This window comes from Tursiops truncatus, chromosome 10 (assembly GCF_011762595.2).
Source record: "Tursiops truncatus isolate mTurTru1 chromosome 10, mTurTru1.mat.Y, whole genome shotgun sequence".
In the NCBI taxonomy this organism is placed as follows: domain Eukaryota; kingdom Metazoa; phylum Chordata; class Mammalia; order Artiodactyla; family Delphinidae; genus Tursiops; species Tursiops truncatus.
This window is the reverse complement of record NC_047043.1, coordinates 15,177,722-15,205,054: the sequence shown is the minus strand read 5'-3', so window position 1 is coordinate 15,205,054 and position 27,333 is coordinate 15,177,722. Positions and strand designations below refer to the sequence as shown.

The 27,333-nt window shown below is 38.2% G+C and overlaps 1 long non-coding RNA gene and 1 pseudogene across 1 annotated transcript in view; both read left to right on the top strand.

Annotated features, from left to right (window-relative positions):
* Positions 1-27,333, top strand: part of LOC109551580 (uncharacterized) — a 382,304-nt gene that overhangs the window by 201,197 nt on the left and 153,774 nt on the right. The gene's annotated exons all lie outside the window — the stretch shown is intronic.
* LOC101329722 (translationally-controlled tumor protein-like) lies at positions 18,046-18,582 on the top strand (annotated as a pseudogene).

Here is a 27,333-nt window from a genome sequence, read left to right as displayed (position 1 = left end):
AATGTATTTCCTGTTCTTTTACCTGAAGATACTTCTATACAGGTGGTCGTTGCTGCAGTACATTTATCTTTTCTGAGACAGGGTTATTTCCTTTCCTAATCTTGTTAGTTAGGCTTGGCAGGAGGACAAAGGTAGGGCAAAGAGAAAGGAGATTCAAGGTTAGGCAAGGCCCAAGTCTAGGCCCTGGGGCAGATGTCAAAGGGCTGGGAGTTCAGAGAGGATCCTGGTGCACATTAGGTGTGGCTTGTAGGGAGGTGAGAGGGCCCTAGACACATGTGTAAAGGAAAAACTATTTTTCTACTACTGAGTGTATGTGTTTTTTACACCAAGCAGTTCTTCAGTTCTCTACAGATACCAACTAGGTGTTCTACAATTTCATTCAGTCCTGACGTTACCGACCCGGAGCTGGCACAGACCCCACAGGTTAAGGGCTCAGCCCCACAAGACTGCCCCCCCTTTCAGATGTCAATAACAAGCCAGGCCTCCTGCACTGTATTTTTCTTTGTTTATTTTTTTGGCGGCACCGTGCGTTACGTGGGTTCCTAGTTCCCCAATCAGGAATCGATCCCGCGCCCCGTGTAGTGGAAGCACGGAGTCTTAACCACTGTACTGCCAGGGAAGTCCCAGGCCTCCTGTACCTTTGCCTGACCAGCTATGAACTGAGGGCTCCCATGGTGCCTTCCTCGGCTTCCATAATTTGCTAGAATGGCTCACAGAACTCAGGGAAACACTTTACTTACTATTACTGGTTTATTATAAAGGATACAACTCAGGAACAACCCAATGGAAGAGAGACACAGGGCAAAGTATAGAGAAGTATGGAAGTTCCATGCCCCATCCAGGCATGCCACCCTCCCAGGACCTTGGTATGTTCACCAACCTAGAAGCTCTCACAACCCTGTCACTGAGGGGTTTTTACAGAGGTTCTGTTATGTAGGCATAATTGACTAAATCATTGGCCATTGGTCATTAAATCCCCAGACGTTGGCGGGTGGGTCTGAGAGCTCTAACCCTCTAATCACATGGTTGGTTCCCCTGGTAACCAGCCCCCTATCCTCCAAGAATCACCTCATTAGCTTAAACTCAGGTATGGTTAAAAGGGGCTTATTATGAATAACAGAAGGTGCTTCTCTCACCCCATCACTCAAGAAATTCCAAGGGTTTTAGGATCTCTGTGCCAAGAACCAGGGACAGACATCAAAAGCATATTTCTTCTTATGCCACTATATCGCAGTGTGGTGTAGGAAGGAGGCAGAAAGGTGGGCAGGGGAACATCAGGGGAGAGCCTTGTTCTGTGCGGATTTGTCAAGCACAGCATGTCCTGTGGTCCCGATGTTAAAGGACAGCCAGAGATTGGTCGTAGGCCTGTGTCTCATCCCACCAGACCACAGATAAGCTGTGTTGTCAACTCAGCATGATAGAACACCTTGTCCAGACTCACAAGTTTGCTTCCAGGAGAGTGACCAAGAGAAGGCAAGGAGGGAAGGGAGGTGAAGGGCACGTTAATGAGAGCAGTCCACGATGTTTTCTGCATGGACATTTGTACCTGGGTTCCCTCTCATGACTCATGTTTTAAGCCCTGCTTTGTCTCCCGGAGCTTCAAACCAGCTGTCTGCACCGAAGCGCTTTGGCACGTTATTGTACTGTACGCCGGCTTGCTCGTTTCATCAGCGGCGGTGCTGCCCTTCACACGGAGCATGTCACATTTGACTGATTTACCACAAGACTGTGGGCTCTATTTTCCTCAGCACTGTGGAACCCTTTCCCATTAGTGATAGCAGGCGTCATGTGTATGCATGAAGAGAGACTGTTCGACCGGGCAGTTGTAGCCTCCACTGCAGGCATGAGCATAGCTCCCACTTGTCAAGTGGGGCTAATAGGGTATATGCATATGCACTGGAGAATCAATTCTCTGGACATGGACCTCTACTGCAAAAATACTTGCTACTCACTGGTGGTAAAGATCTCAGCAATGTCAGGGCCTTCATGGTGAGATTAATGCTCTACTGTTCCTGGCTGGGCCATTTCTCTACAATAACAACAACAACAACAAAGTCCCTGGCCTGAGAGTTTGATGAGATGTTTTTCAGGTGAAATCTGGAGCTGTGCTGATTTGCTGTGCTATTTGGGTGACGCTTTTCTCTGTAGACATTTTTCTCTCCATAGACTGTAATTAGTTGAATCAACTAATGAATGGCTTGGAGTCCAGTCCTGAATATACATATGACTGTGGACAAGCTGTTTCTTCTTCCTGAGCCTTGGTGTCTTCAGCTTTGAAATAAGGAAGCTGCATGAGATGGTTTCTAAGCATTTTGCTCATCTGCTATTAAACAGGCATCATGTTATATTGAAAATACATTTGATTTTTGTTTAATTTTTTTCCCTACTGGATTATGATCACATTTCTCATTTTATCTCAAGAGCGTAGCCCAGTTCCTTGTACATATCATATGGGTTCAGTAGATGTTTTGTTTATTGAAAATAAAATTTTGTGATTCTATAACTATAAATCATTTGTGTTCTCACTGGGCAGGAATGCAATTCCTTGGATGACATATTTATTGTTCCTCTTTTTGTATCAGTAAACATAGAAAAAAATAATGAAATTGAATTCATTGCAATAGTATTATTAATATTATGTTACATTATTATATTATAAAATATTTAGTAAAGAGAGACTTACTGAGCACTTACTATTGGCAAGAATAGTCAGAGAATTCATAGATGAACTTGAATGACAGACTAGGTAGAACTTACTTCGATCTGTGAAGGATTGGTACACTTGCTGGATAGGCAGGAAAAAAAAAGGGAAGTCTGTAGATGAGAAGAAAATAAGTATGACTGCAAAGTGTGAATAGTAGAGAGAGTCTGTGCAACAACAAAGGGACTTGTTGATTTGCAACCAAAGTTGCAGTTGGAGAATGGAAGAAAATAAGGTTAAGTGTGGTGCCCAAGTGATGAGGGTCTTGGTTGAGACCCAGGTATAATTTAAATTTATCACAGTAACAATGTAACCACAGGAATTAATGGTCTTTTCCAAAAAGCAGAATGTCATAGTGAAAGCTGACTCAGAGAAAAGATACTTTAAAACGTTCACCTGATCAGAAAACAGATGGAATCTGATTCCTTTCTTTTTAACAGGAAGCTCAGCTTCCACCCACTATGGAATAGCTACATTCAAGCTGGGGTTCCAACTTAGAACTTAGTATGCTTAGACAAAATTATATTCATTATAGACCACTTCATTATCTAATGGAGTCATCTTTTATTTTCTCTTGGGCTCTCTCTGCCTTTGAGTGTTTAGTTTTTGTGATGGTTAATTTTATGTGTCAACTTGACTAGGCTGTGGTAGCCAAACATCCGTCTGGATCTTGCTGTGAAGGTAGTTTTTAGATGTGATTAACCTTTAAATTAGTAGACATGGAGGAAAGCAGATGACCCTCCATGATGTGGGTGGGCCTCGTGCAATCAGCTGAAGGCCTTAAAAGAAAAGACTCAGGTCTCCTGAGGAAGAAGGACTTCAGCCTTGAGACTGACTTTGGACTCTTGCTGCAACATCAACTCTTCCGTGAGTCTCCAACCTGCCAACCTGCTCTGCAGACTTTGAACTTGTCAGCTCATCTAATCATGTGAACCAATTCCTTAAAATACATCTCTCTCTCGAGACATCCTATCGATTTTGTTTCTCTGTAGAAACCTGACTAATTCAGTGGTTTTTTCCATGGTTAAGCTGCTCTGATACAATACTTTAAAAATCCAGCTGATAAACTCAGAAGTCACTCAGTCATATTTTTCTGCCTTGGTCCCAATCCCTTTGCCATCCTTGCCCTCAACCTTCAACTGCTTGATGAAAGAGAGTACATATTTCCTCTACACTGTTTCATCTTTTTTGCTGATAGAGTCTAAGAGAAAGAAATTTATGTTTTTTTGGTCCATATTATGGGCTGGAAATATCACTGTGGTAAAAGATGCTCACGTCACTTCAACAGCACCTAAAAAGATTCCAGCCGGGCTTCCCTGGTGGCGCAGTGGTTGAGAGTCCGCCTGCCGATGCAGGGGACACGGGTTCGTGCCACGGTCCGGGAGGATCCCACATGCTGTGGAGCGGCTGGGCCCGTGAGCCATGGCCGCTGAGCCTGCGCGTCCGGAGCCTGTGCTCCGCAACGGGAGAGGCCACAACACTGAGAGGCCCGCATACTGCAAAAAAAAAAAAAAAAAGATTCCAGCCAATTTAGTGCATATAAAGCACCAAACTATAGTTGTTACTCAATAAGTTATTTTCCTCCTCTTTCTCTTTCTTCCTTTTGTTATTTTTTTGAAAACAATATCTTGACCTATTCTCACTCCCTTCTGCTGCCTTCTCCCTTTCACCTCACTGTAGAACTCACCTCTTCCAGAGATGTAAATGTAAAATGGATACTTTTTCCAAATGTTTTATTTGTTTTCTATTTCATAGAAAGCTTAATTTCACTGAAATACGAGTAAAGACATTTCTAGAGTCTGCTTCAGAGTAATCTTCCATCTTTTGAAAGTAGTGAAAACAGATAGCAAGCATGCTAAAATAAGAGCTGTTACACTGTTTATGCCAGGATTTGTAAACACTGGGCAACTAGTTCTTCTCTGCTTAGGAGAACTATTTTGGCTATGGTCTTCTTGCTCTATTTTTGACCATGTAAACTCATTGAATTTTGCTTGGAGCCATGTGCCTGATTACAGATCAAGAGGTACTGCTGGGGAATAAGATATACTTTGGGTTTTTGCTTGTCATCTAATTAGGTTCTATTTTTTCCTTATGTTTTTGCAGTTTTGAAGTTAACGTATATTCACTGCAAAAAAAAAAAACACAAAAAACCCCCTGAAAAATTAAACAATGTCAGCCATAATTTACTAGCATATAAATAACATTGTTAATAGTTATGTTTTCTTCTATCCTTTGTGTATATGTATGTGTGTGCATGCCTTTGTGTGTGTGTGTATGTGTGTCGTGTGTGTCTGTGTGTGTGTGTATGAGAGAGAGAAAGGTCTAAACTACTCTTAAGATAAAAGTATCTCACATTTCTTAATACTGGGTACAATCAAATTTCATCTGACTCTGTTCTTGTCTATTACGGTTGAAGTCCAATCTTTGTTATTTTCAGCGCCTGCTCCCCCCTTTCTTAGGCTTGAACAGAATGACAGCATTTCTGTGATCCAGGAAATTAGGAAGACCTTCTGTTCTTTCGTTTATTTAGAGACTGCCTCCCAGTGCCCCTGCCCTGTTCCTCGTGGGGACCTCCTGTGCTTCCAGAGCCACAGAGCTTAATATTCTGCTTTTAGGGCCATTGTCACACACCATTTGGAGGTCCCACCATTCCTGCTTGCTCTTCAGACACACTTAAAGTTGCCATCTAGAGTCACTCACTGAAGGTATTTGCCACCTTCTCGTCCTTTTCTCATGATCTTGAGGACCCCTCCACTCTTCCAACTGTTGCTTGTCCATCCCCAGATCAGACCATGCTCTCCTCTAAACCTCAGAAATACCCAGCCTTTCTTTCGCATTCATTTCTATCGCAGTATTTTAAGGTTCGTCTGAACAGCTCCATCTTTACGATGGACAGATCCCAAGCCCTGACACCCATCTTAGACTATTTAACATTCCAGGAGCTAAGAAGGTTCCAGTCTTGACATCTAATTTCTGGAAAACCATCCCCCAAGGATGTACAGGGAGCTTCTTCTAAAAGCAGCAAAAGATAATAAATTTGAGTTTTTATGTGCTATTGTATTAAATGCCAACACCTCAATTTGTTTGAGTATGAACAAAAACATAATTGGGGTGATACTATAAATACAAGGTTTATAACTCTCTTTTTAAAAAAACTAACATCATGACTATTTTCCTATGCACTTTTTTTTTTTTTTCCAGTCTGCGTTGGTTAAAATAAATGAGCATATGTTCAGGGTGTTAGCTGGTATATGTCCAACCAACTTGTGCTCTTCACTTAGGTTATGTCAAATGCTTCATAAAGAAATAACATAAATCCTTTTTGTAGAGCATCCCAGCCCTATTGGACAGTTGGGGAAAAATTAAGTTTTCTGTTTCTGACTCTGCACAAAGCGTCAGAACATTTGCCTTGGGCTTTATTTAACCAACTGTGTCATGTCTGATTAACCTGATTATTCACACACAGAAGTTGTACCAGAGTAGTCTTCATTTGCTTTTTCCATTTTCACCCTTCCCATTCTGTGGTGGTTAAAGGTGCCTGTAATTCTTGACCGGTCCCTTTTGAGACTGAACTTCATCTTCTCTACCCTTGAATGTGTGCTATGATAGTTTAACCAATAGAATATGGCCCAAGTCATACTTGGGCAATTATGAGTCTAGCTTTTACAAGAACTGGCAGCTTTCATTTCTTCTTTCTTGGAATTCTTCCTGTTGGATACTCCCTCTCAGAACCCAGCCCCATGCTGTGAGATGCCCAAGCCATTGGGCATTCCTGTCTGTTGCCCATCTGAGCCATGGGCGACTCCGTCTTGGTGGTTCCAGCTCAACTGAGCCCTCAGATAACTACAGGCTCAACCAATATGAGAACTGCCTAGTTAACATACAGAATCTCAGAGGATCATAAAATAAAAGAAAACAGTCATTGTTTTAAGTCAGTAACTTTTGAAGTGGTTTGTTTTGAAGCAGTAAGATAAAAGAAATACATTCTTTTGGTCTCTATTGTTATAGGATCATGAATAAAGTGAAAGTTTAGCCTCCCACCAGGTTTGTTATTGGTTTCCACGTGGTGGATCCATCTTCCAAAAAAGACCAGTTCAGTTTCATAAAAGCTTCTTGAGAACCTACCCTGTGCCAGGCAGATGGTTAGGTTTTGGAGATAAGACAAAGTCTGAGCAAGAGGCAGAGAATTTAGCAGAGAAAACATGTATAAATGAATAATTACTACATAATTAGTAATGAATACGTGAGATAGAATGAATGAATTGCAGAGATAACTTTTTATTTCACAAATACTTGCGCATCTATTACATGCCAGATACTCAAGACACTTGGAATAGATTCAAAGGGTGGTCTTGGTATGGAGAAATTTGGCAACTAGTAAGCAAGATAGATTAAAAACAGATATTTTCAATATAATGTGGCAAGTGCTAGGACTGATACATGAAGTAGTTGGTAACTCAATGTCATTACATGTATATTGCCTAGCAGAGAGAATAGCATTTAAAAGATGCTAAAGGCATTTCATATTCCGTCCTCCTTCCTTGGGGTGACAAATTTTATTTTCCAAAAAGAGCTGCAGCAATATCTTCTATCCCACATGTCCTTCAGTAATGTGACCTCGAGTCTCTCCCATCAAGGGGAAGAGTCTCATGGCACTCCTTTTGAAGCTGGGCTGGCCTCCAGGACTCACCTGTAACCAATAGAACTTGGTAGAAGTGATGCTGCATGACTTCTGAGGCTGGGCCAGAAAGGGCCAAGCAGTGTTAGCGTTGATCTCCTAGAATACTCAATTATCAGCTGTTCCGTCTCAGGGGGCTTTCTCTGGAGCCCAGCTGCCATGCTGTGATAAGCCCAAGCTACATGGAAACACTGCATGCAGGCATGCTGATCGACAGACCTCGTGAGCCCAGCCTTTGGGTTGTCCTAACTCAAGCACCAGACACGTGAGTGAAGGACCTTCCAGATAATTCCATCCCCTGACTAATTGAGTCACCCTCAACCCACTTGAGTCTTCTGAGCTGAGGTCCCAGATGCCCTGGAGCAGAGACAAGCCAGCCTCACTGTACTCTATTCAAAATCCTGACCCCCAACATCCATGACCATGATAAAATGGTTGCTATTTTTATGTCACTAGTGTGGAGAGTGGTTTGTTACATAGCAATAGATAATTAGAATAGATGGGTTCCAAGAAAGAACCACTTCACAATGAATTATATTATTTCTGAATAGTGTTTATGGTGAGGTACCAGTATTTCTGGATGCAGGTCGTTCAGTTAACTCAGAAAATGAGAAAACATTTGGTCACTAATTCATCTCTGAATGCAGATCACAGGGTTTTGGGACCCCTTCCCTGACTTCTTCGCATTTGTAAAATTATGGGTCTACTTGCTTGAGGAATATTTCATTTCTTTTGATGAGAACTACTTCTCTTCATCTTCAGATTTAGTGCCAATGAAAATGTTGGAAAAAACTGATTTATTTGATATTCATGTCTTAATTCTGTAAGACAGAGCATTTTAGTAACTGATTAGTGGGAGAGTATGCCTTGCCGTATGCAAAGACACTGGCTACCTCAAATATAATGTGTTTTGTGGCTTTTAATCACTAATTAGCATTTGCAGGAGGAATTTGTTTATATGAAGAGGACTTGAAGAAAAATGCAATATTAAACTGTACAGTTCTCTTCCACTTTAGTCATTAGTCCTACCACTTATTAAAAATTAAACCATGTACAGTTCTCAGATTGGCAACTTGCAAATTGTCTAAGGAAGATACTCACTTTAATTATGTGAATTGAAAGAGATACTTTTTTTTTGCTACTTTTAAAAATCTTACTGTAATTGAGAAATCATTAAAAGTTGGAATACAGTTCCATTAAATTTAGAGGGGGAAACAGGAGACTGTATTAATATCCAAAACATCTCCTTTCTTAGGCGGTAGTCTTGGCAGATGAAATAATGAAATCTGAGTCTTTGTGGTGGTAAAATAGGTGACACAGAAGGAAAACAAGGAGGTGCAATAAATGGTTAATTAGTGGATGCCAATTATATCTCAGTCAGGATCAAATGAATGTCCTACAGAAGTGAGAGGACTAGTGGTTAAAGAAGGGATGGAATGGAGCTGGAGGGGACAAAATGTGGGTAAGTCTACTGTTGCTCCCTCTTGACAGCCATGTGCTGCTAGGTCAGGATAAAAAAAAGAAAGAAAAGAAAAGAAAAGAAATCTCCTGGGATCATTGCACAATTGGAATCTGAAAATTCTGACAGTGAATACCTGTTATTTGCAGAAAAGACATACTTCTAGATTCCTAGCTTTCCCATTCTTTGCAATTGGCTAGAATTAAAAGACTTGTTGCACAGGAGGAAAGCATGAGATAGATCCCAGATCCAGAAAATCTTTCCAGGTCTCAGACTTCACAGCATCTTCCTATCTCTGCCTGTCCCAGTCCTCAGACTTCTCTGTTATTTTCTTTTTGTTTGGCAAGTAATATATTTTTGTAAGGCCCCTCAGATTTTACCTGAGTTGCTTAATCACAATTTTCCTTAAAAGACCAGGATGTAAGGTGAGCGCCATGACTGTTCTGTCCATCTTTTGTTCAGGAGTTCATGGGTGAACTGTCTTGGGTTTTCCCAAGTAAAGGAATCATGGAAAATGTTGCCTGAGGCAAGAGAAGTCCAACCCATTTAGGGTTTAGTCCATTCCATGCTGAACATGAGCTGGAATATATTTAGACTTTTCTATGTATCATTTTGGAATATACCCACATATTAAAAATAATTTTAAAAATCAAATATTCTCAGGAATTTTTTCCTAACAAATTAAAAGAGATTTTCATCAAGTGTTCATTTGAATATTTTTGAGGAGATAATACATGTCTAACTATTGGGATGTGAAAGTGCACCTTTGCAGTACTTTTGTTCCATTAATTTTTTTTTTTTTTGAGCTTGCTTGTCAGTTCAGTCACCAAGCTTCACTAAGCTTCGCTAATTTTGTGAAATTTGGAATAGTGTTTTGCCACTTTAGAGATAATCCCTGAAAGCTTCCTTCTTGCAGATGGCAATAAATCATTCTCTCCACTAAAAGCCTCCATGTCATTTGAAATTTATTACACAGAGTGCGTAGTGGACTTAAAAGCCATTTCACGTGTCTTATTACTTCAATCATCTAATTTATGGGTTTCAGCTGCAATTGTAGTTGGAAAAAGTATTTTCCTTGCTCTGATCAATATGAGTCTGGTTTTGCATTCATCCCCACTAACCCTCCCTGCCTGATTTCATCTACTACCCTTCTTGGATTGTATAGCTTCTGTAGTCATTCTCCAGTACCCATCATTCAAGGCAATACAGGTCTGAAATGGAAAGAAAGTGCCAACAAGGCTGATACAGATTGACTAAGCTTTACCAGCTCTTAGCCGCACTTGTCAAAAGATATCTTAGTTACTACTAGTTGAGCAGTCTTGCCCTAGGGAAGGAGAAGCTGTCAGAAACTCCTGTGTTTAATATGTACATCTCTGGCTTCATGGAGAGAGTATGAAGGAAGCCTATTAAACACAGATGAGGTAAGACTGAGTAACACACACTTAACACAAAGAATGAAAAGGAATTGGGTACTCTTTATTGATATATTGAAAGCGTTTGTGTTTTTTTTTCCCTTCCACAATAAATAATCTCTGTTCCCTTTCAGTCATTTTCATCCCCATAATGAAAGATAGTATCAATCGATTAATAAAATGAAGAGGAATGTGGGAATATTATAGTTCTCTATAGCAGTCTGGAGTCTCATATGACAAACATACCCATGCAGGTGTAACAATGATTGAACCACTGCAGGGTCCAAGGTTAGACTCAGTCTTTGTCGATGGTTGTAAAAGCTAACTACTCTATTCTTTGATTTCAATATCAGAAAAATCAGATGTGCCCCCAAATATTCCTATCTTGAGTGGGTGATTCAATACCATGTGAATGAATACATCTAACCCTTGTTGACTTTACATTTTCAATCCATTCAACCTCATGGGAAAATTAAAAGTTGATTCAAAGACCACTACATGCAAGATACTAAAAGATAACCGCACCTTCCTGTACAATTCTTAGTCAACATTGGGAAGTGAGCAATGTTTTGTCTTTTGCACCTAAATACTCCCTCCTTCATTGCTCTTTCCTTCCTCTCCAGAGGATCTTATGTGGGTGCCCATCCTCCCCCTTTTTTTTTTTTTTAATTTTTGGCTGCGTTGGGTATGCGTTGCCACGCACAGCCTTTCTCTAATTGTGGCAAGCGGGGGGCTACTCTTTGTTGCAGTGCACAGGCCTCTTGTTGCGGAGCCCAGGCTCTAGGCACGTGGGCTCAGTAGTTGTGGCTCGCGGGCTCTAGAGCTCAGGCTCAGTAGTTGTGGTGCTTGGGCTTAGTTGCCCCGCCACATGCGGGATCTTCCTGGGCCAGGGATCGAACCTGTGTCCCCTGCATTGGCAGGTGGATTCTTAGCCACTGAGTGCAGGGAAGTCCCTCCCCTTTTCTTTTGTGACCATATTGTTGCTTCCTTCCAGAACAGTCTCTTCTCTCTCTTTTCTTGCTTGCGGGAGAACACACTCCCACAGTAGATGCAGAATACACCTTATACTTTTCTTCTCATCTCCTTTGCACCTATGACGTGGGTATGAGATCTAATTCCAGTGAAAAAGACTGGAGGAGATGTCCACTAGGAGTTCCTGGGAAACATTTTACCTAGTAAAATAGGCATGCGGGAGGAAATATCTCCCTTCCTCTCACGATACAGTCATGTCAGCCCATGACACCCGGGATCACTGTAGCATCTTGCCAACACACGGAGAATGACAGAGTGAAAAGATGGCAGGACCAGAGTCCTTGGTAGTGAGATGCCCTCTATCTGGAACACTTTGTTTTTGAAAAACAATATGTTTTTACAGAGGCAGGTGATGTTTAGCAGTTTGGCCAAATGGTCTGGAATTTCTAGCTCTGAGATACTTTTACCTGTCTCCACAATTAGAAGGATACTGTTCTTTCTTGGCGGTTCTTGTCCCCTTCAACGTAAATTAACTTATCGGTCTAGGCTGAGAGGTTAAGGCAGGAGCTCTGTGATCCAGATCCATCTGGAAGTTTGCTCATTAAAGACAGCCATGGAAGCTAAAGACAAGAGATATGGGGACCTCTACTCTTTCTTTTTTTTCCCCCTTAGCTGAATTCTCTCCCCAAATACAAAGGAATCCATGAGTCCAGACAAAGACATTTTTTAAAGTGGACATTGGACACAAAAGACTTCACATACCAACATAATATAATAAAACTGTGGGCCAGTTTCACTTATGAATAAATGCAAACGTCATAAATAAAATAGAACAAATTGAATGCAGCAACACACTAAGAGAGAAAACACCTTGGCCACATGGTGTTCATGCCAGCAATTTAAGAATGGATCAATATTAGGAAATATTTTAACATAATTCTCTTATTTTAAACTGGAGGAGAAAAATCCTTTAGCATTCCCACCCATGGGAAGAAAAAAAGCATTTAACAACATTTTGTATCCATTCTTCATAAAGAGCTCTTCATAAACTCAGAACAATGGGCCCATCATTAACATGATGGATAGGTAGATAGATGGAGAGCCTGATGATATTCTGGTATAATTAGAAGCTGTCATGAGTTAAAAAAAAAAGAGAAAGATAAAACTTGAGAAGGAAGCATGATACATATGAAAAGTAAGAAATTTACAGCTAGAAAACATAGATTTCCATTTCAGTTTTTCTACCTGCAATCTGTGAGACCTTAGGCATATCACGTCACTCTCTTGGATTTCAGACATTTCACTGAAAAAATGAGGCCGGTAATAGCTACCTTAGGAGGATTAATGTGATCAAAGTACATTAAAGCACTAACTTATACGGGGTTTTCATAAATGGTTGCTTTGGAAAAAAAATACCACCTGTTCTGGAGATTTACCCACCCCAAAACAGAGAGGATAAAACCCAGAAAACATCTGAACATACACTTACTTGAAGTCAATAGATGTTCAAAATTTCCTCCGATTAATCCAGGAGCATGGGTACTTCCTCATTCTGATCCTTCGGATAAGATCTTCAATGATAAAAATAAAAGTTTCAAAAACCTTCTGTGACCCATATCGTGACAGAAAGTTGACTCTTCTTTGTCATTCACGTTGACCCAAAACAAGATACGCGTTTTCTGAGAATGTGCCTGCAACCTGTTGATTTGGGATCCATGACATTCTCCAGACAATAGGACTTCATTCAGTTTCCTGGAACTACTCATCAGAGTCACCTTCACCATCCTTTCTGTTTCTCTGACCTTCTGCTTCTCCAGTCAAGACGCATAACTTATGGAAAAATGGGAGAAGCCGTTAACTTTCTTCCTTTTACCTGTAGCTCTCTTCTGAAATTACAAATTAATTTCCACAGTCTGGCTCTGCAGTTTTTCTAAGACTGTGATCCTATTTATCTTAAGTGTAGCACTAAGGGGAGGAAATGGAAGCTCAATCCAGGTGTCCACATTGACTCTGCACACGTTCATATTTTCGTGAAACCCAATCATGTGTTTCTATGTTTTCAACAGTTTCAGTTTCATTTGGTTTGTGCCTTATTGCATTAATAAGTATAATTTCTTTTTAAAATTTGTTTTATTTTATATTGGAGTATAGTTGATTTACAGTGTTGTGTTAGTTTCAGGTATACAGCAAAGTGATTCAGTTATACATATACGTAAGGCCAATAGGAATCTAAGAAATTAGGCTACTGAGGATCCTGAGTCGAAAAAGTGTCTTCAATTGAAGAAGACATCTAGTAAATTTCTTCAACAAATTTTCACCGTGTTGTCTGACTATATTAAAATAAAGAACCAAATTCTGCTTCAGTTCCTTATAAATATCCCACAAATTCTCGGTGGATAATTTATAGTTTTTACCTCTTTGTTCATTGCATCATGTAATGAATAGGTCTTGCAAAGTTAACAAAACACAATCTTTTGCTGTAAACTATGAAATGTAAACTGTGCTCACCAACCATCACTTTTGAACCGGAATACACTTTGTTTTTGTTGTTGTTCTAGGTGCCCCATCTGTGGCATGTGAATTTCTATGTTTGGATCAAACTTTTCATATTTCTTGCTCTTAGGCAGGCACTTAGGTCATAGATGTTCTTGTATGCTAAAATTATTTAACATTTTTTCTTGCTAAAAATTTTAAAAAGACCACATGCAGGGGGTTATCAATAGAAAAAAACTAGTGGTATCAAAATACTTTTTATTTCTGATTAAAAATAACAGGAAATTTAAGGAGTGAGTAAAAAAAATAAGAGAAGAAAATAACAATTGTCTATAGTTAACACCATTCAGAAATAACTACTCTTGACGGTTCGTTTCATTTGTTTCCCATTTTTCTTGCAATGTGTATATTTGAGGGGGATTCCCTGGTGGCGCAGTGGTTGAGAGTCCGCCTGCCGATGCAGGGGACACGGGTTCATGCCCCGGTCCGGGAAGATCCCACATGCCGCGGAGCGGCTGGGCCCGTGAGCCATGGCCACTGAGCCTGTGCGTCCGGAGCCTAAAAAAAGCAATGTGTATATTTGAGATATATGAATATATTTATGCATTTATACCTTTCTATTTATAGAAGGAAGTATGGGAAGAGGGCCTGTCTTGGTTTTTCTCAAACAATAAATCTTAGGTTGCTGTGTGCTTCACCAATTCACAAACAAACACTGGCTTATTTCTCATGCCTTTACTATTATTTTGTTTAATTCATTATCTTTTTAAAGGCTCAAAAAGCCTTTGGAACCTGCCAAATAATCTTCTAAATCTTCTACTATGTTAGGAGCTCATTTATCTAATTCTTTTAGGAAGATGGGAGGAATTAAAATGTCTAGAATTATATACATACTGCATAAAGAAGGGAATAGACACATATTAGTAGATAAATGTAGACAAATGTTCTACCTAATTCTTTTTTTAAACAATTCATTTTTATTGGAGTATAGTTGGTTTACAATATTGTGTTAGTTTCTGCTCTGCAGCAAATTGCATCAGTTATACGTATACATATATCCCCTCCTTTTTTGAATTTCCTTCCCATTCAGGTCACCACAGAGCATTGAGTATAGTTCCCTGTGTTATACAGTAGCTTCTCATTAGTTAAATCATCAGATATTTATTTTGTGCATGCTGAAATGTCTGACTAGTAGAAGGCCTGTGTCACTCTTGCTCTGGTTTCATAACTAGTGTATATGTTTAAAATGTACAGGGAAACCCCTTGTCCAGCAGCCATATTGACATGGATTAATACCTGATACTTTGACTTAAGTCATCAAAGATATTCTTGTCATTAAATGGGTGAATTGTCTTAAGAAATTAATTGAAACAAGATTTCCAGGGTGATTCCAGTGTGAATTGTGGTACCAAACACAAATTAGAGCAAAAAAAAACCCCCCAAAACACTTAATAATGTAAGTGTTTCAAAAAGAATCAAATTGAATCCTTTTCCTTATAGATTATTTTTTCTGTTTAAATTCTTACTCTTGTGTAAATGTGGTCTGTCTGATCATAACAAAGGAAGCAAATCATCCACCTTGTATTGAGGCTTTTGGAGAATTTCTTCTTCAAAATATATTCTTTAAAAACAAGTTCCATTTTCACACTACATAGTCACAGTTATCCTGGGGTGGGAGTGGGGAACGGGGAAACTTCACACAGATGACCATTGAAAAATTCACAATTCATTAAAAGGACTTCTGCTTTAACCAATATATTCTATGAGCATTGCTAACAAAGGAAAAATTAGATTCACATTTTCTTTTTTTCCATGGGAGTATAGCCAAAATTCTATAGAAAAGTGAAGCTGAAGTAAGGCTCCCAGACAGCTCTCAAACTGGACTCAACCTCTGTGAAACTTCACAGTGGCTGAACTAGAGCTTTCAACGAGGAGATTTTAGATGGATAAGCTTGGAAATCTCCTTTATAAAATTCAACCTTCCAAACAGAAATTGGAAGTCCGATCTCGGACTGAATTTCAGGTGAGCTAAATAATACAGTATTTTTCTAGAGGCAGAGTGCAGTAGGAATTTATGCGATGGACAGGCAAGATTCTAAGAATGAGAAATTTTATTTCTTAAATCTCTCCAGAGATTACTGCAGACACATGTGGCTTGAAGAAGTCCTTCCATGTGTCTTCTGATTCTCAGGAAAACGTATTTTTAAGCGGCAGCAAGAGAGGTGACATTTTATTTTTCTCCATAAGAGACTCTCTTGGAAGGTTATTTTATAGTTTCTTTCCTAGATTCATTCCGAAGAGGTTTTTCTTAGTCCAGGACTCATATCTCTTATAAAAGGTGGAGAGAAGGTGGACTAGGGCTTGGAAAATGTGTGAGTGTAATTTAAAGTTCTTCCTTTTATCAGCAGCGTTCTATCTATATCCTTCTAAAGTTACAGAGCCCAAACTGAAGAATGATTTTCAGGTAGTCTGGGGGATGTGAGATATACTGTTCCCCACTTCAAAATTGCTTTACTTCTGCTTGTGCACCTTACCACCATGTGTGTGCTTATTAGTTGCTAGCTAATATTTTTAGTTAACACAAAATGTCTTGCAAGTACAAAATCAGCTCTCGGCCTACAAGTCATCATTAATACATCAAACCACTTTTCTCTCTGAGCTCACAAGCCTGAATCAAGCAGCTATTATGATTCAATCAGCACTGTCATAGTAGATAAAATCTGATCACCTGAGCCCTAGATTTCAATCAGCCACCACACTCCAGGCAGGGACTGGAAGACTAAAGATTTCAATGCAAGATGGACTTCAGAATGTAGAGAAAAACCTTGAGTTATCTATCTTTCTGTTACCTAAAACTTTCCAAGCATTAGTTCCTTCAGGTAATAATGTGTTGATATACATGTTCTCAGACATCTTTACAGTCTACAATTGTACAAAAAGGCTAAGACATTGGGTCAAGACAGTATCATTCTTTGTGGATAAAGATAATTATGGTGACAACTGTGCAGTCCAACAGAATTCTCTGTGATGAATAAAATATTCTGTGCTGTGATATGGTAGCCACTAGCCACTGTGTCTCTTGAGCCCTTGAAATGAGGCTTGTGTAACTGAGGGGCTGAATTTTTATGGATGGACCTAGAGATGATCATACTAAGTGAAGTAAGTCAGAAAGAGAAAGACAAATACCATACGATATCACTTATATGTGGAATCTAAAATATGATACAAATGAACTTATTTAAAAAACAGAAATAGACTTACAGACATAGAGGACAAACTTAGGGTTACCAAAGTGGAAAGGCAGGGGATAAATTAGGAATTTGGGATTAACTGATACACACTGCTATATATAAAATAAACAAGAAGGACCTACCGTATAGCACAGAGAACTATATTCAGTATCCTATAATAACCTGTAATGGAAAATAATCTGAAAAAGAATATACATATATACATAACTGAATCACTTTGCTGGACATCTGAAACATTATAAATCAATTAGACTTCAAATAAAAAAAGAATTTAAATTTATTTATTTAATTTATTGTATTTTATTTTATTCATTTTATTTTGGGCTGCTTTGGGTCTTCGTTGCTGCACGCGGGCTTTCTCTAGTTGTGGCGAGCGGGGGCTATTCTTCGTTGCAATGTATGGGCTTCTCACTGTAGTGGCTTCTCTTGTTGTGGAGCACAGGCTCGCGGGCTTTAGAGAGCAGGCTCAGTAGTTGTGGCGCACGGGCTTAGTTGCTCTGCGGCATGTGGGATCTTCCCAGACCAGGGCTCGAACCCATGTCCCCTGCATTGGCAGGCGGATTCTTAACCACTGCACCACCAGGGAGGCCCCCAAAGAGTTTAAATTTAAATAGCCACATATCTTTAGTGGCTACAGTATTGGACAGGGAAATTCTATAGAATACTTTCATGGAAGGTATCTATCCTATAGGATGAGAATGTTCTGATTAAAGTGCATATTTGCTTCTCTGTGATTAAAGTGCATGTTTGCTTCTCTGTGATAAGCCTTTATTTTTTTAAATGGATGCTATAAAAAATAATTATAAAACCTTGAATTGTTGCATGCTTTGGAAGTGTGTAGAAATGGGTGTTGTAATTTTTTAAAATTATGAAATATAAAAAATGTGGGCTGGTCCCTAATAAGTTATTTATGTGAACTCCTAAAAAAAAAAAATAGAGACGTGATATTTCTGTAAGTATTCTTTTCATTATAAAATTATATGCAGCTTTTTTTCTGCCCGGTCCCTCCTCCCCCAGAGCGCCGCTCCGGCTGCACCTCCCTAGCTCTGAGCTCCAGGCTCCTACTAAGCTAGTGACACCCTCCGCTCGCCATCATGATCATCTACCGGGACCTCATCAGCCATGATGAGATGTTCTCCAACATCTACAAGATCGACGACGGGCTGTGTCTGGAGGTGGAGGGGAAGATGGTCCATAGAACAGAGGGTAACATTGATGACTTGCTCATCGGTGGAAATGCCTCCGCTGAAGGCCCCAAGGGCTAAGGTACCGAAAGCACAGTAATCAGTGGGGTGGATATTGTCATGAACCATCACTTGCAGGAAACCAGCTTCACAAAAGCCAACAAGAAGTACATCAAAGATTACATGAAGTCAATCAAAGGGAAGCTTGAAGAACAGAGACCAGAAAGAGGAAAACCTTTTATGACAGGGGCTGCAGAACAAATCAAGCACATCCTTGCTAATTTCAAAAACTATCAGTTCTTTATTGGTGAAAACATGAATCCGGATGGCATGGCTGCTCTGCTGGACTACCGTGAGGATAGCGTGACGCCATATGTGACTTCCTTTAAGGATGGTCTAGAAATGGAAAAATGTTAACACATTTGGCTGTTGGGATCACTTGCTCGTCATAACTGGCTGGCTGCTGCTTCTCATCTACACAACACCAGGACTTAGACAAATGGGGGATTGATGTCATCCTGACCCCTTCGTTTTGATGTTGATTTATTTGGAGCAGAGGCATTGTTTTTGAGGAAAAAACCCCAAAAACATGTTATGTAGATTGTCTAAAAATAAAATGCATTTAAACTCAAAAATAAAAAGTATATGCAGAGTCGCTATGGAACTGTGAAATCCTACTATTTGTTATCGGAAACTCTGTCTTCTGTTGTTTTGATCTTCTGTCATCTTGTGCATGGTAAGCATTCAACTTTTTTTTTTTTTAATTTTAGAATGAATAAGGTTTATTAGGTTCTATCACCCACAGGAGGTACATCCCAAATCTGCTAATGAGCAGAGCTGAGCAGAAAAGGAAAGAAGAGTTATTTAACAACTCATCATTTTCTTGCTGCAAGATTGCCCTTGGCTAATCAGCTCACTGCAGGAATTCAATAAATAATAAATAAATAAATGAATAAATGCACAAACTTTGACCAGCAGTACTTGTTTCACATATATACAATTCTTTCTTCAAAAGTAACATCAAGTTGTAACCAGTTAATTTGTACTTTGTTATTAGGTTGTCTCTGTGCTGTGCTTGTGAGTAGAGGTATCCCAAGTGATTCTGCATTTTAATTTAAAATGAACTAGGTCTATGTGTTGCCTTTGCATTGGGTTCTTAGTTTTCAATAGGTGCTGCTGAAAACAAGTTAATGCCAGATGATGAAACAGAATGTAGTTTTTTACATCAAGAAGAATGGCTCTGCAGTTAATTTTCCTGAGAGGTTAACTTTCAGTTAAAAAATAGTTAGCATGAGTCTTAGACTGCACATCTTGTGTTCTGGACAGTCTTGGAACCCTCCAGTACCAAGGCAGGAATTCAGTTTTCTATCTAACAGCAAAGGGATTATAAAAAGTTCTCAGAGTAGGTACTGGATATTCTCATAAACCTACAGCTCCCTGTCGATTGAGACTGTCGAGGCTTGCAAGTCAATTCAGAATGATTGACTCTTGTTCTAGATTATTGAGCAATGTATTGATTCTTGGCATCCTGTAATAAGAAACATCAGGAACTCATTTGTTTATATCATCTTTACAGCCAGACCTAAAATCCCAGACATTTGGCATCCAGTTAAAAAATATTCCTATATGGTTTGCATATGATGTCACCAAGACAGTGTGGTGACAGAAATCTAAAATAATATGTGTCTTTCAAAAAAGTTATATTTAAGGAAAATAATTACTGTTGACTATAGATGAGTAGCTTGAATTTCTTAGGAAGTTCCTCTACCTGCCAAATTGTCCACCTGGTATCAGATACAAAACAATATGAAATGTCAAATGGTAAAATAGGTGCTTTTTTAAAATCAGTTTGTTGATGTGGGTTAGGGAGATCCTACACTATGGAAACTTTCCAAGGAACTTGCATAATATAATTGGGCACTTCTAATGACAGATGGCTCAGAGCCTTAGTATTTTAAATTGTTTTTACTGCCTGATAAATGTGTCCTAGATAATGAGGGTGATTTCAGTATTGTGTAGCAGCAATGTAATTTAGGGTACAGATTCACAGTGGGACAAGAATCCTAACACAGGTGTGTGGTCAGTTCAAATAAAACATCATGGACCTTAATATGGTCATGGAGCTTCTTGTCTCTAATTTAAAGTCAAGGATTCCTTAACTTTTGCTTTCCTCCATGTTTGAAATGAGACTGTAAGTGGTTGGTGTCCCTGTGCTATCTGGCACCTAACAGAAAGCATAGATCCATTACCATATGGGGAAATGCCAGTAGAACAAAGCAGTGGTTTCATTTCATCATAACTTGCTGACACGTATAGAAGTAAAGATATGGCTGACCTTATGGAAAGTGTCTTCATATTTGGTGAGTTCAGTATTGGGGAATGTCTACTCCACATCATGGGGAAAAGAGTTACTCTTGTGTGTGCAGAATAAGGTCTAAAGATACAAAGTAAGCATCTTTATATTTGTTATTTCGGTTTGTGATTGTATTCGTTTTCTATTGCTATAAAGATGACCACAAATTCAGTGATTGACACAATGCCCATTTTCTGTTTGTTTTCTCATGGTTTCTGTGGGCCAGAAGTTTAAATAGTTTTGCTCATCTAGTTTCTCTACTTGAGATTTTACACGACTGAAATCAAGGGATGGCAGAGCTGCGTTCCTTTCTTGAGGCTCTGGGGAAGACTCTGTGTCCGAGCTCACTCAGGTCGTCGGCAGAATTCAGTTCCTTGTGGTCGTAGGACTGCCTTCGCATTTGAGGGTTCCTTCGCTCTGTCAGCCAGGGGCTTAGTTCCTAGAAACCTCTTTGCCACCCTTGCATGTGGCTGCCCTACATCTCAGAACCAGCAGTGGGGTGTCAAATCCTTCTCATACATGGAATCTCTGACCTTCCTTTCTACAGGGTCTCTGGCTCTACCCAGGGAGCATTCTTGGCTTTTAGGGCTCATGTGATTAGGTGGGACCCACCTAGATAATTGAGGATAATCTCTCCATCTGGTACGGTTCTTAACCTTAATTACATCTGCAAGTCTTTTTTTTTTTTTCATATTGGGTAATGCATACAGCAATCCAGGGATTAGGGTGTGGTTACATTGGAGGGGGCATTATCCTGCTTACCACAGTGATTATCAGTATTAATGACTTATTTTTTTTTTTTGCTGTACGCGGGCCTCTCACTTTTGGGGCCTCTCCCGTTGCGGAGCACAGGCTCCAGACGCGCAGGCTCAGCGGCCATGGCTCACGGGCCCAGCCGCTCCGCGGCATGTGGGATCTTCCCGGACCGGGGCACAAACCCGTGTCCCCTGCATCGGCAGGCGGACTCTCAACCACTGCGCCACCAGGGAAGCCCCAATGACTTACTATTAATTGTAGTTTAAGAAACAATGACCTATTTTTACCTCTCTCTCTGTATTTCATCTAGATACCTGGAATACCAAAAAGAAGAACTTTTCCATATGTTTCTGCAAGTTTATTCTCTTACGGTTTCCTCATCAAGCACACCTTAGGCATTTGTTATTACATCTGGAAACTTGAAAAGCATAGTCTCTGTGAAATATGAACAATTTCAAGACAAAGGAAATTATAAATTTAATGTGATTATGAATGCCATTGGGTGCCTTCAGACAATTCTTTTATTACCTCCATTGTTATGGTTTTTAATTTTTAAAAAAAACCAGAGCAAAATTAGTAAAGTCTGTCATATTTGCAAGAACAACCAGGTGTTTTCTATAGGCGTGGGATACAGGGGCTGTTTAAGTTCTGATTCATAGTTCATTTTAGTGTCCACAAAATCTTACCACTAGAAATTAGAACAGTGCCAGGTTAAGTGTATTTAAGTAGATAAAATCTTATTTGATATGATACCAGTAACATTGGGATATTAGAACAATGGCCAGTTTTTTTTTTTTTCATTTTATTCTGTGCTAATAGTTTTGTTCACAGGTTTTCTACTTCTCTTCAGTACTTTATGTTTTTCTAGAAAATTGTCCATTTCATCCAGGTTTTCAAGTTTATTGGCAATTTTGGAATTTCTGTTATAATTTAAAAATTAAAAATATCTTTATTTGTAGTTACATTTATTGCTTATGTTTTATTTTGAACTTATTATTTCATTTTTTCTTTAATATACTCATAAAAGTATTAGTGTTTTAAATGAGGCAAAGGTTTGTTTTGTTTAATCAATTCTAATTTTTTTGTGTGCTTATTATCATTTGGGGGTTTTACCTTTATATCTTCCCATTTGGGATTATTTTGTTATTCCTTTTCTAGCATATTCTGTAGAAAAATTTACTTAATCTCTCTTGTTTTTAAGAAATAATTTAAAGTTTATAAATTATCCTCTGAGAACCACATTGCCCTTATCTCACTGGCCCTGAAATATAGGATTTTTTTTCTTATTATTAAATATTTTACAGTTTCCATTTTGTTTTCCTGCTTAGCTCATTAATTATTTACATGTGGGAAGAAACAAACAAACAAAAAACCCCACCAGATATACCGAGTTGGGAAGAAAGGGTGACTTCTAGTTTCACTATATGTGAATGTGGCCATTTTGGTACTCACAGTGTAGAATTTGCTGAGACTTCCTTTATGTCTAGAACAGTCTTTGCAAATGGTCTTTGTGTGTTTGAAAAGAATGTACATTCCCTGGTTTTGGATGCAAAGTTCTATATAAATCTGTTACATCAGACTTGTTCAGTATATTGTTGAAATCTTCCACATCCTTGCTTTTTTTTGTGTACTTGATCTGTCAGTATATGAGAGACATGTACTATGATTGTAGGTTTGTCTGTTTCTCTTTATGTTTCTATCAGATTTTGCTTTGTACATATTTTAAGCTTTATTCAGGTTCATTCAAGTTCAATACTTTACAGCTCATTAATAGATTTTTTCCATTTATTGATATATGAAATGTCTTTCTGTGTTTCCTGGATTCTATTTTGACAGATTTAATATCATTATATCTTCTTATATCTTATTTCTTTTTTGCTAGTATTTGACTGGTTTGTACTTTTTTCATTTCCTTATTTTCAACCTCTCTAATTCCTCTTGTTTCAGCTGTATTTGGTAAACAGCCTATATTTGCATGTTGTTTTATTCATTTTGAGATTTTCTGTCTTCTGATAAGTTATTCATATTTACTATGGTTATTAAGATCTTTAGGCTTATGTCTAGTTTCTTTTTCCATGTGTTTTCTGTTTACCTTGCTTTCTCATTGTTTCATTTATTTTTCTCCTCTTGCCTTCTGTTGAATTGCTCAAGAATTCTTTGCTCTGTTTTTTCCTCTATTGGTTTAAAGCTATACTTTTAATTTCTACCCTTCTGTTATTATCTTCACATTTTTATCACACATAAATAAGCTTATTAGAGTTTCCTAATAAAGTCTCATGTTATTCAGTTAATTTCTCATTCCCTCAAAGAAGATAGATATGTTAGAATATTTTTTATTCTGGGATTCTACTCAGTAACCCTCCTGCCCCCAACCCAACTAACCCATGCTATCTTTTGGAATTTTAATTTCAATTATCAAAGTTTATTATACTATTTATTCAGCTATTACTTATAGATTTTACTGCTTATAAGTTGCTTCTTATTGCATTTTTATCTAAATTCTTCTTTGTGTTTTACTTTTTTTCTTGTTAGAATGTATCCTTATATTCTTTATAAACTTATAAAGTTTACTTCTGTGTGGGAGAGTCTATAGGTAGTAAAATTTGAGTGCTTAAACATATGAAAATATCTTTCTTAAATGTTTACTCTTGAATAGTATACTTTTACTTTTGAAATTTTATTGTGTATTGAATTCCAAGTTCAAAGTTATTTTCTCTCAGGATTTAGAAATGTTTTTCCACTGCTTTCTTACATTCAGTGGTACTGATAAGGAATCTGATGTCATTCTGAAGTATTATTTTTGAAGTTGATCTTTCTTTCCTCTTTGAGAGAGGTCCCAATTTTTCTCTTTATCATTATGTTTGTGCTTATGGTATTTGCAGTGAGGTTTTATACTTATTCTCCTTCTTGTCACTTAGCGAGTAGTGTCAACCTAAAGACTTGTGTATTTTTTTCCCAGTTCTGGGAAATAATTGGCCATTGTCTTTTCTACTATTGCCCCTCTTTCATTCTTTCTGTTATTTGCTTCTAGAAATATTTTTAGAGGGATATCAAATTTGGGGTATTTATTCCAAATGTTTTAAATTTTCTTATGGCTTTTCATCTTTTTGTGCTACATTTGAAATAATTCTTCAGTTCAGTCATTCTAGTGACCGATTTACGCTTCAGCTATTAAGACCACGTACTGAGGTTTTATTTTAAGGATTTGGGTACACAAAGTTGGGTTAGTTTGAATCCTTGGTTCATGGCACATTAACATTATTGCTCTAGCCAGTATCATTTTTAATTTAATTTATTTATCATTTATTTAGTTTTAAATACAGTAGACATCCATGAATATGCCACCGAAGTCAGTAACTGCAACATATCCAATAACTTCATGTGTCTATATGCTCCTCTCTTATCTGTGTCTGTTTCTTCAACCCAACTGTCCTCAATTTTGTGTTTAGTTTTCAGTTGCTTTTTAAAAAGTTTTATCATACACAGAGATATATCCATTTTTCCACTAATCAAAGAACCATTTCTAAAAATGTCCATCATTACCCTCAATGATTTGCCATCTTTATCATATACTAAATTTCCATATATATTTGGGTTTATTTCTGGACTTTCTATATTATATTCCACTGATTTATTTGCCTATTTATGTGCCAACCCCATACTGTTTTAGTTATAGAGTCTTTATAGTATGTTTTATTATCTGGTAGTGCTAATCCTTTCTCATAGTTTTTCTTTTTCATTGTTTCCCTGGCTATTCTTGCATTTCTCTTCCATGTGAGCTTTAGTATCAACTTGTCTAACTCCTTATAATCTGTCTTTGTTATCTTTATTGAGACTGTGTTGATATAAATTAATTTAGGGAGAACTGATATCTTCACAATGTTGAGTCATTATATCCAAGAAAAGGGAGTGTCTATTCATTTTTTTAAACCAACTTTTGTTTCTTTCAGGAATGATTTAAATTTGTCATCATATAGATTTTGCACATTTCTTGTTAAATTTAATCCTAAATACTTAATCTCCTCTGTTGCAATTCTCTCTACTATATGTCCTCTAACTATTTATTGTTTGTGTACATGAAGGCTACTGATTTGATATTCTTACATTCTATTGAATTCTTTTACAGTTTATGTTAGTTTTATCATTGATTCTCTGAGAGTTTACAGGTATAATATCTGCAAATAGAGATAGTTCTTCTTCCTAATCTTACCCCACTAATTGCTTTCTCTTGGCTAATCATGTTGGTTAATACTAGTCTAGTACAATGTTGACGAGTACTGGAGATAGAATTGTTGCCTTGCTCCTAATCTAGTTGTTTTCCTATTAAATAAGATTCTGGCTTCCAGACTTAAGTATTTCTATGTCTATCTGTATTTCTATCTTTATCTCTATCTATAAATTGATAGAGATGTTATTACATTATGAAAGTACCTGTCAGTTCCTATTTTCTTGAGTATTTTAATAATGAATGGTTAATGGTTGTTAAATTCGGTCAAATGTTTTGTCAGCATCTATGGAGATAAGCATATTTTCCTCCTTATATTTATTGATAAGATAAATGATATTAACCTATTTTAAAATATTGAATCAACTTATATTCCAAAAACAAAAACTTAGCATGCATATTATTTGCTTAAAGTGATGTTGGAGTCTACATGTTAATATTTTATTTTAGTATATTTGTACTGATATTCATTAGTGATATTGGTCTTTGGTTTTCTTCTTTGCACAGTCTTTATCTGGTCTATCAGTTTGTATCATATTTACTTAAAAAAAGAACTTGAAATTTTTCCTTCCTTTGCGGTACTCTTGAATAATTCCTACAGCGTTGGGATTATCTGGCGTTTGAAGATTTTTTGGAGTACCACTGTGTCTAGGTCTGGTGCTTCTCAGTACAGTAGTTACTTCTAATTTTCTCTATTTCTTCTATGGAAAGTATCTGTATGAGGTTGTATTTGTTTGTTTTCCCTTGGTCTGCCTTTGTTCATCTCAAAGCCTTGAAGCTGGAGGCAGTGGAGAAGGTTAGTGGAGAGGTAGTATGAGAGATTGAACACTGGGATTTGGTGAGTTTTCTTTTTATACCTTCAGTTATTTTGCAATTTCAGCATTCTCTGCCTTCAAGTAATAGTGTGATGGTTAATTTAATATGTCAAATTGACTGGACCACAGGGTACCCAGATATTTGGTAAACACTCTTCTGAGAATTCCTGTGGACATATTTTTGCATGAGATTAACATGTAATTGCATAGACTGAGTAAAGCAGATTGTTTTCTCTAATGTGGGTGGGCCTTATGCAATCAGTTGAAGGTCTGAATATAACAAAGCTTACCCTCCCCTGAATAACAGAAAATTCTTTTCTGCCTGATCACATTCCAACTAGGACATCAGCTTTTTCTCCCCCCTGCCTGAAAGGCAATCCAGTGACAAAGAATTCAGCTGAACTGTGTTCTAGTGTTCCATGGAAAGTAGAATTTATGAGTGATGAAATTAGATATTTAGCAGAGATTTCTAAGCAAAATGTTGAAGGTGGGGACTGGATTCTTCTGACTGCTTATAGTAAAAAGTGAGAGGAGTGAGATAAATTGATAGGCAAAAAGGAACCATCATTTGAAGATCTGGAAGATTCTTAGCTTATCCATATTGCAAAACATGAGAAAGCTTCTTCTGAAGACTAAGGGTATGGCTGAACAATCATTTGATAAAGGGATTAAGATGGGTGTGAACCATGAGTTTAAGCAGCCATCTCAGAAGAAGCCAGGAATAGAGACGAGATTATATCAGCAGAAACACTGCCAACTCGTTACTAAAAGGGACAGAAAAAAATAGGACATAATAAAAGATGGCTGTCAGACTTCTTATATTGTGTAGGAGCATACAGTAAAGCTATCCTACTGCAAACGTGCTTCATCCTTCAAGAAAAAGGAAGAATGACCCCAAAGGTGATTCAGAGATCAACAGAGCTGACACTGCCACCACAGACCCAGGGGGCAGGGCTAGTTCCTCCTCTGTTCCAAAGGTGGGCTCTTCATTTTCAGGGGCTAGGATGCCACTGCCCTGTACCTCAGGGGAGGGG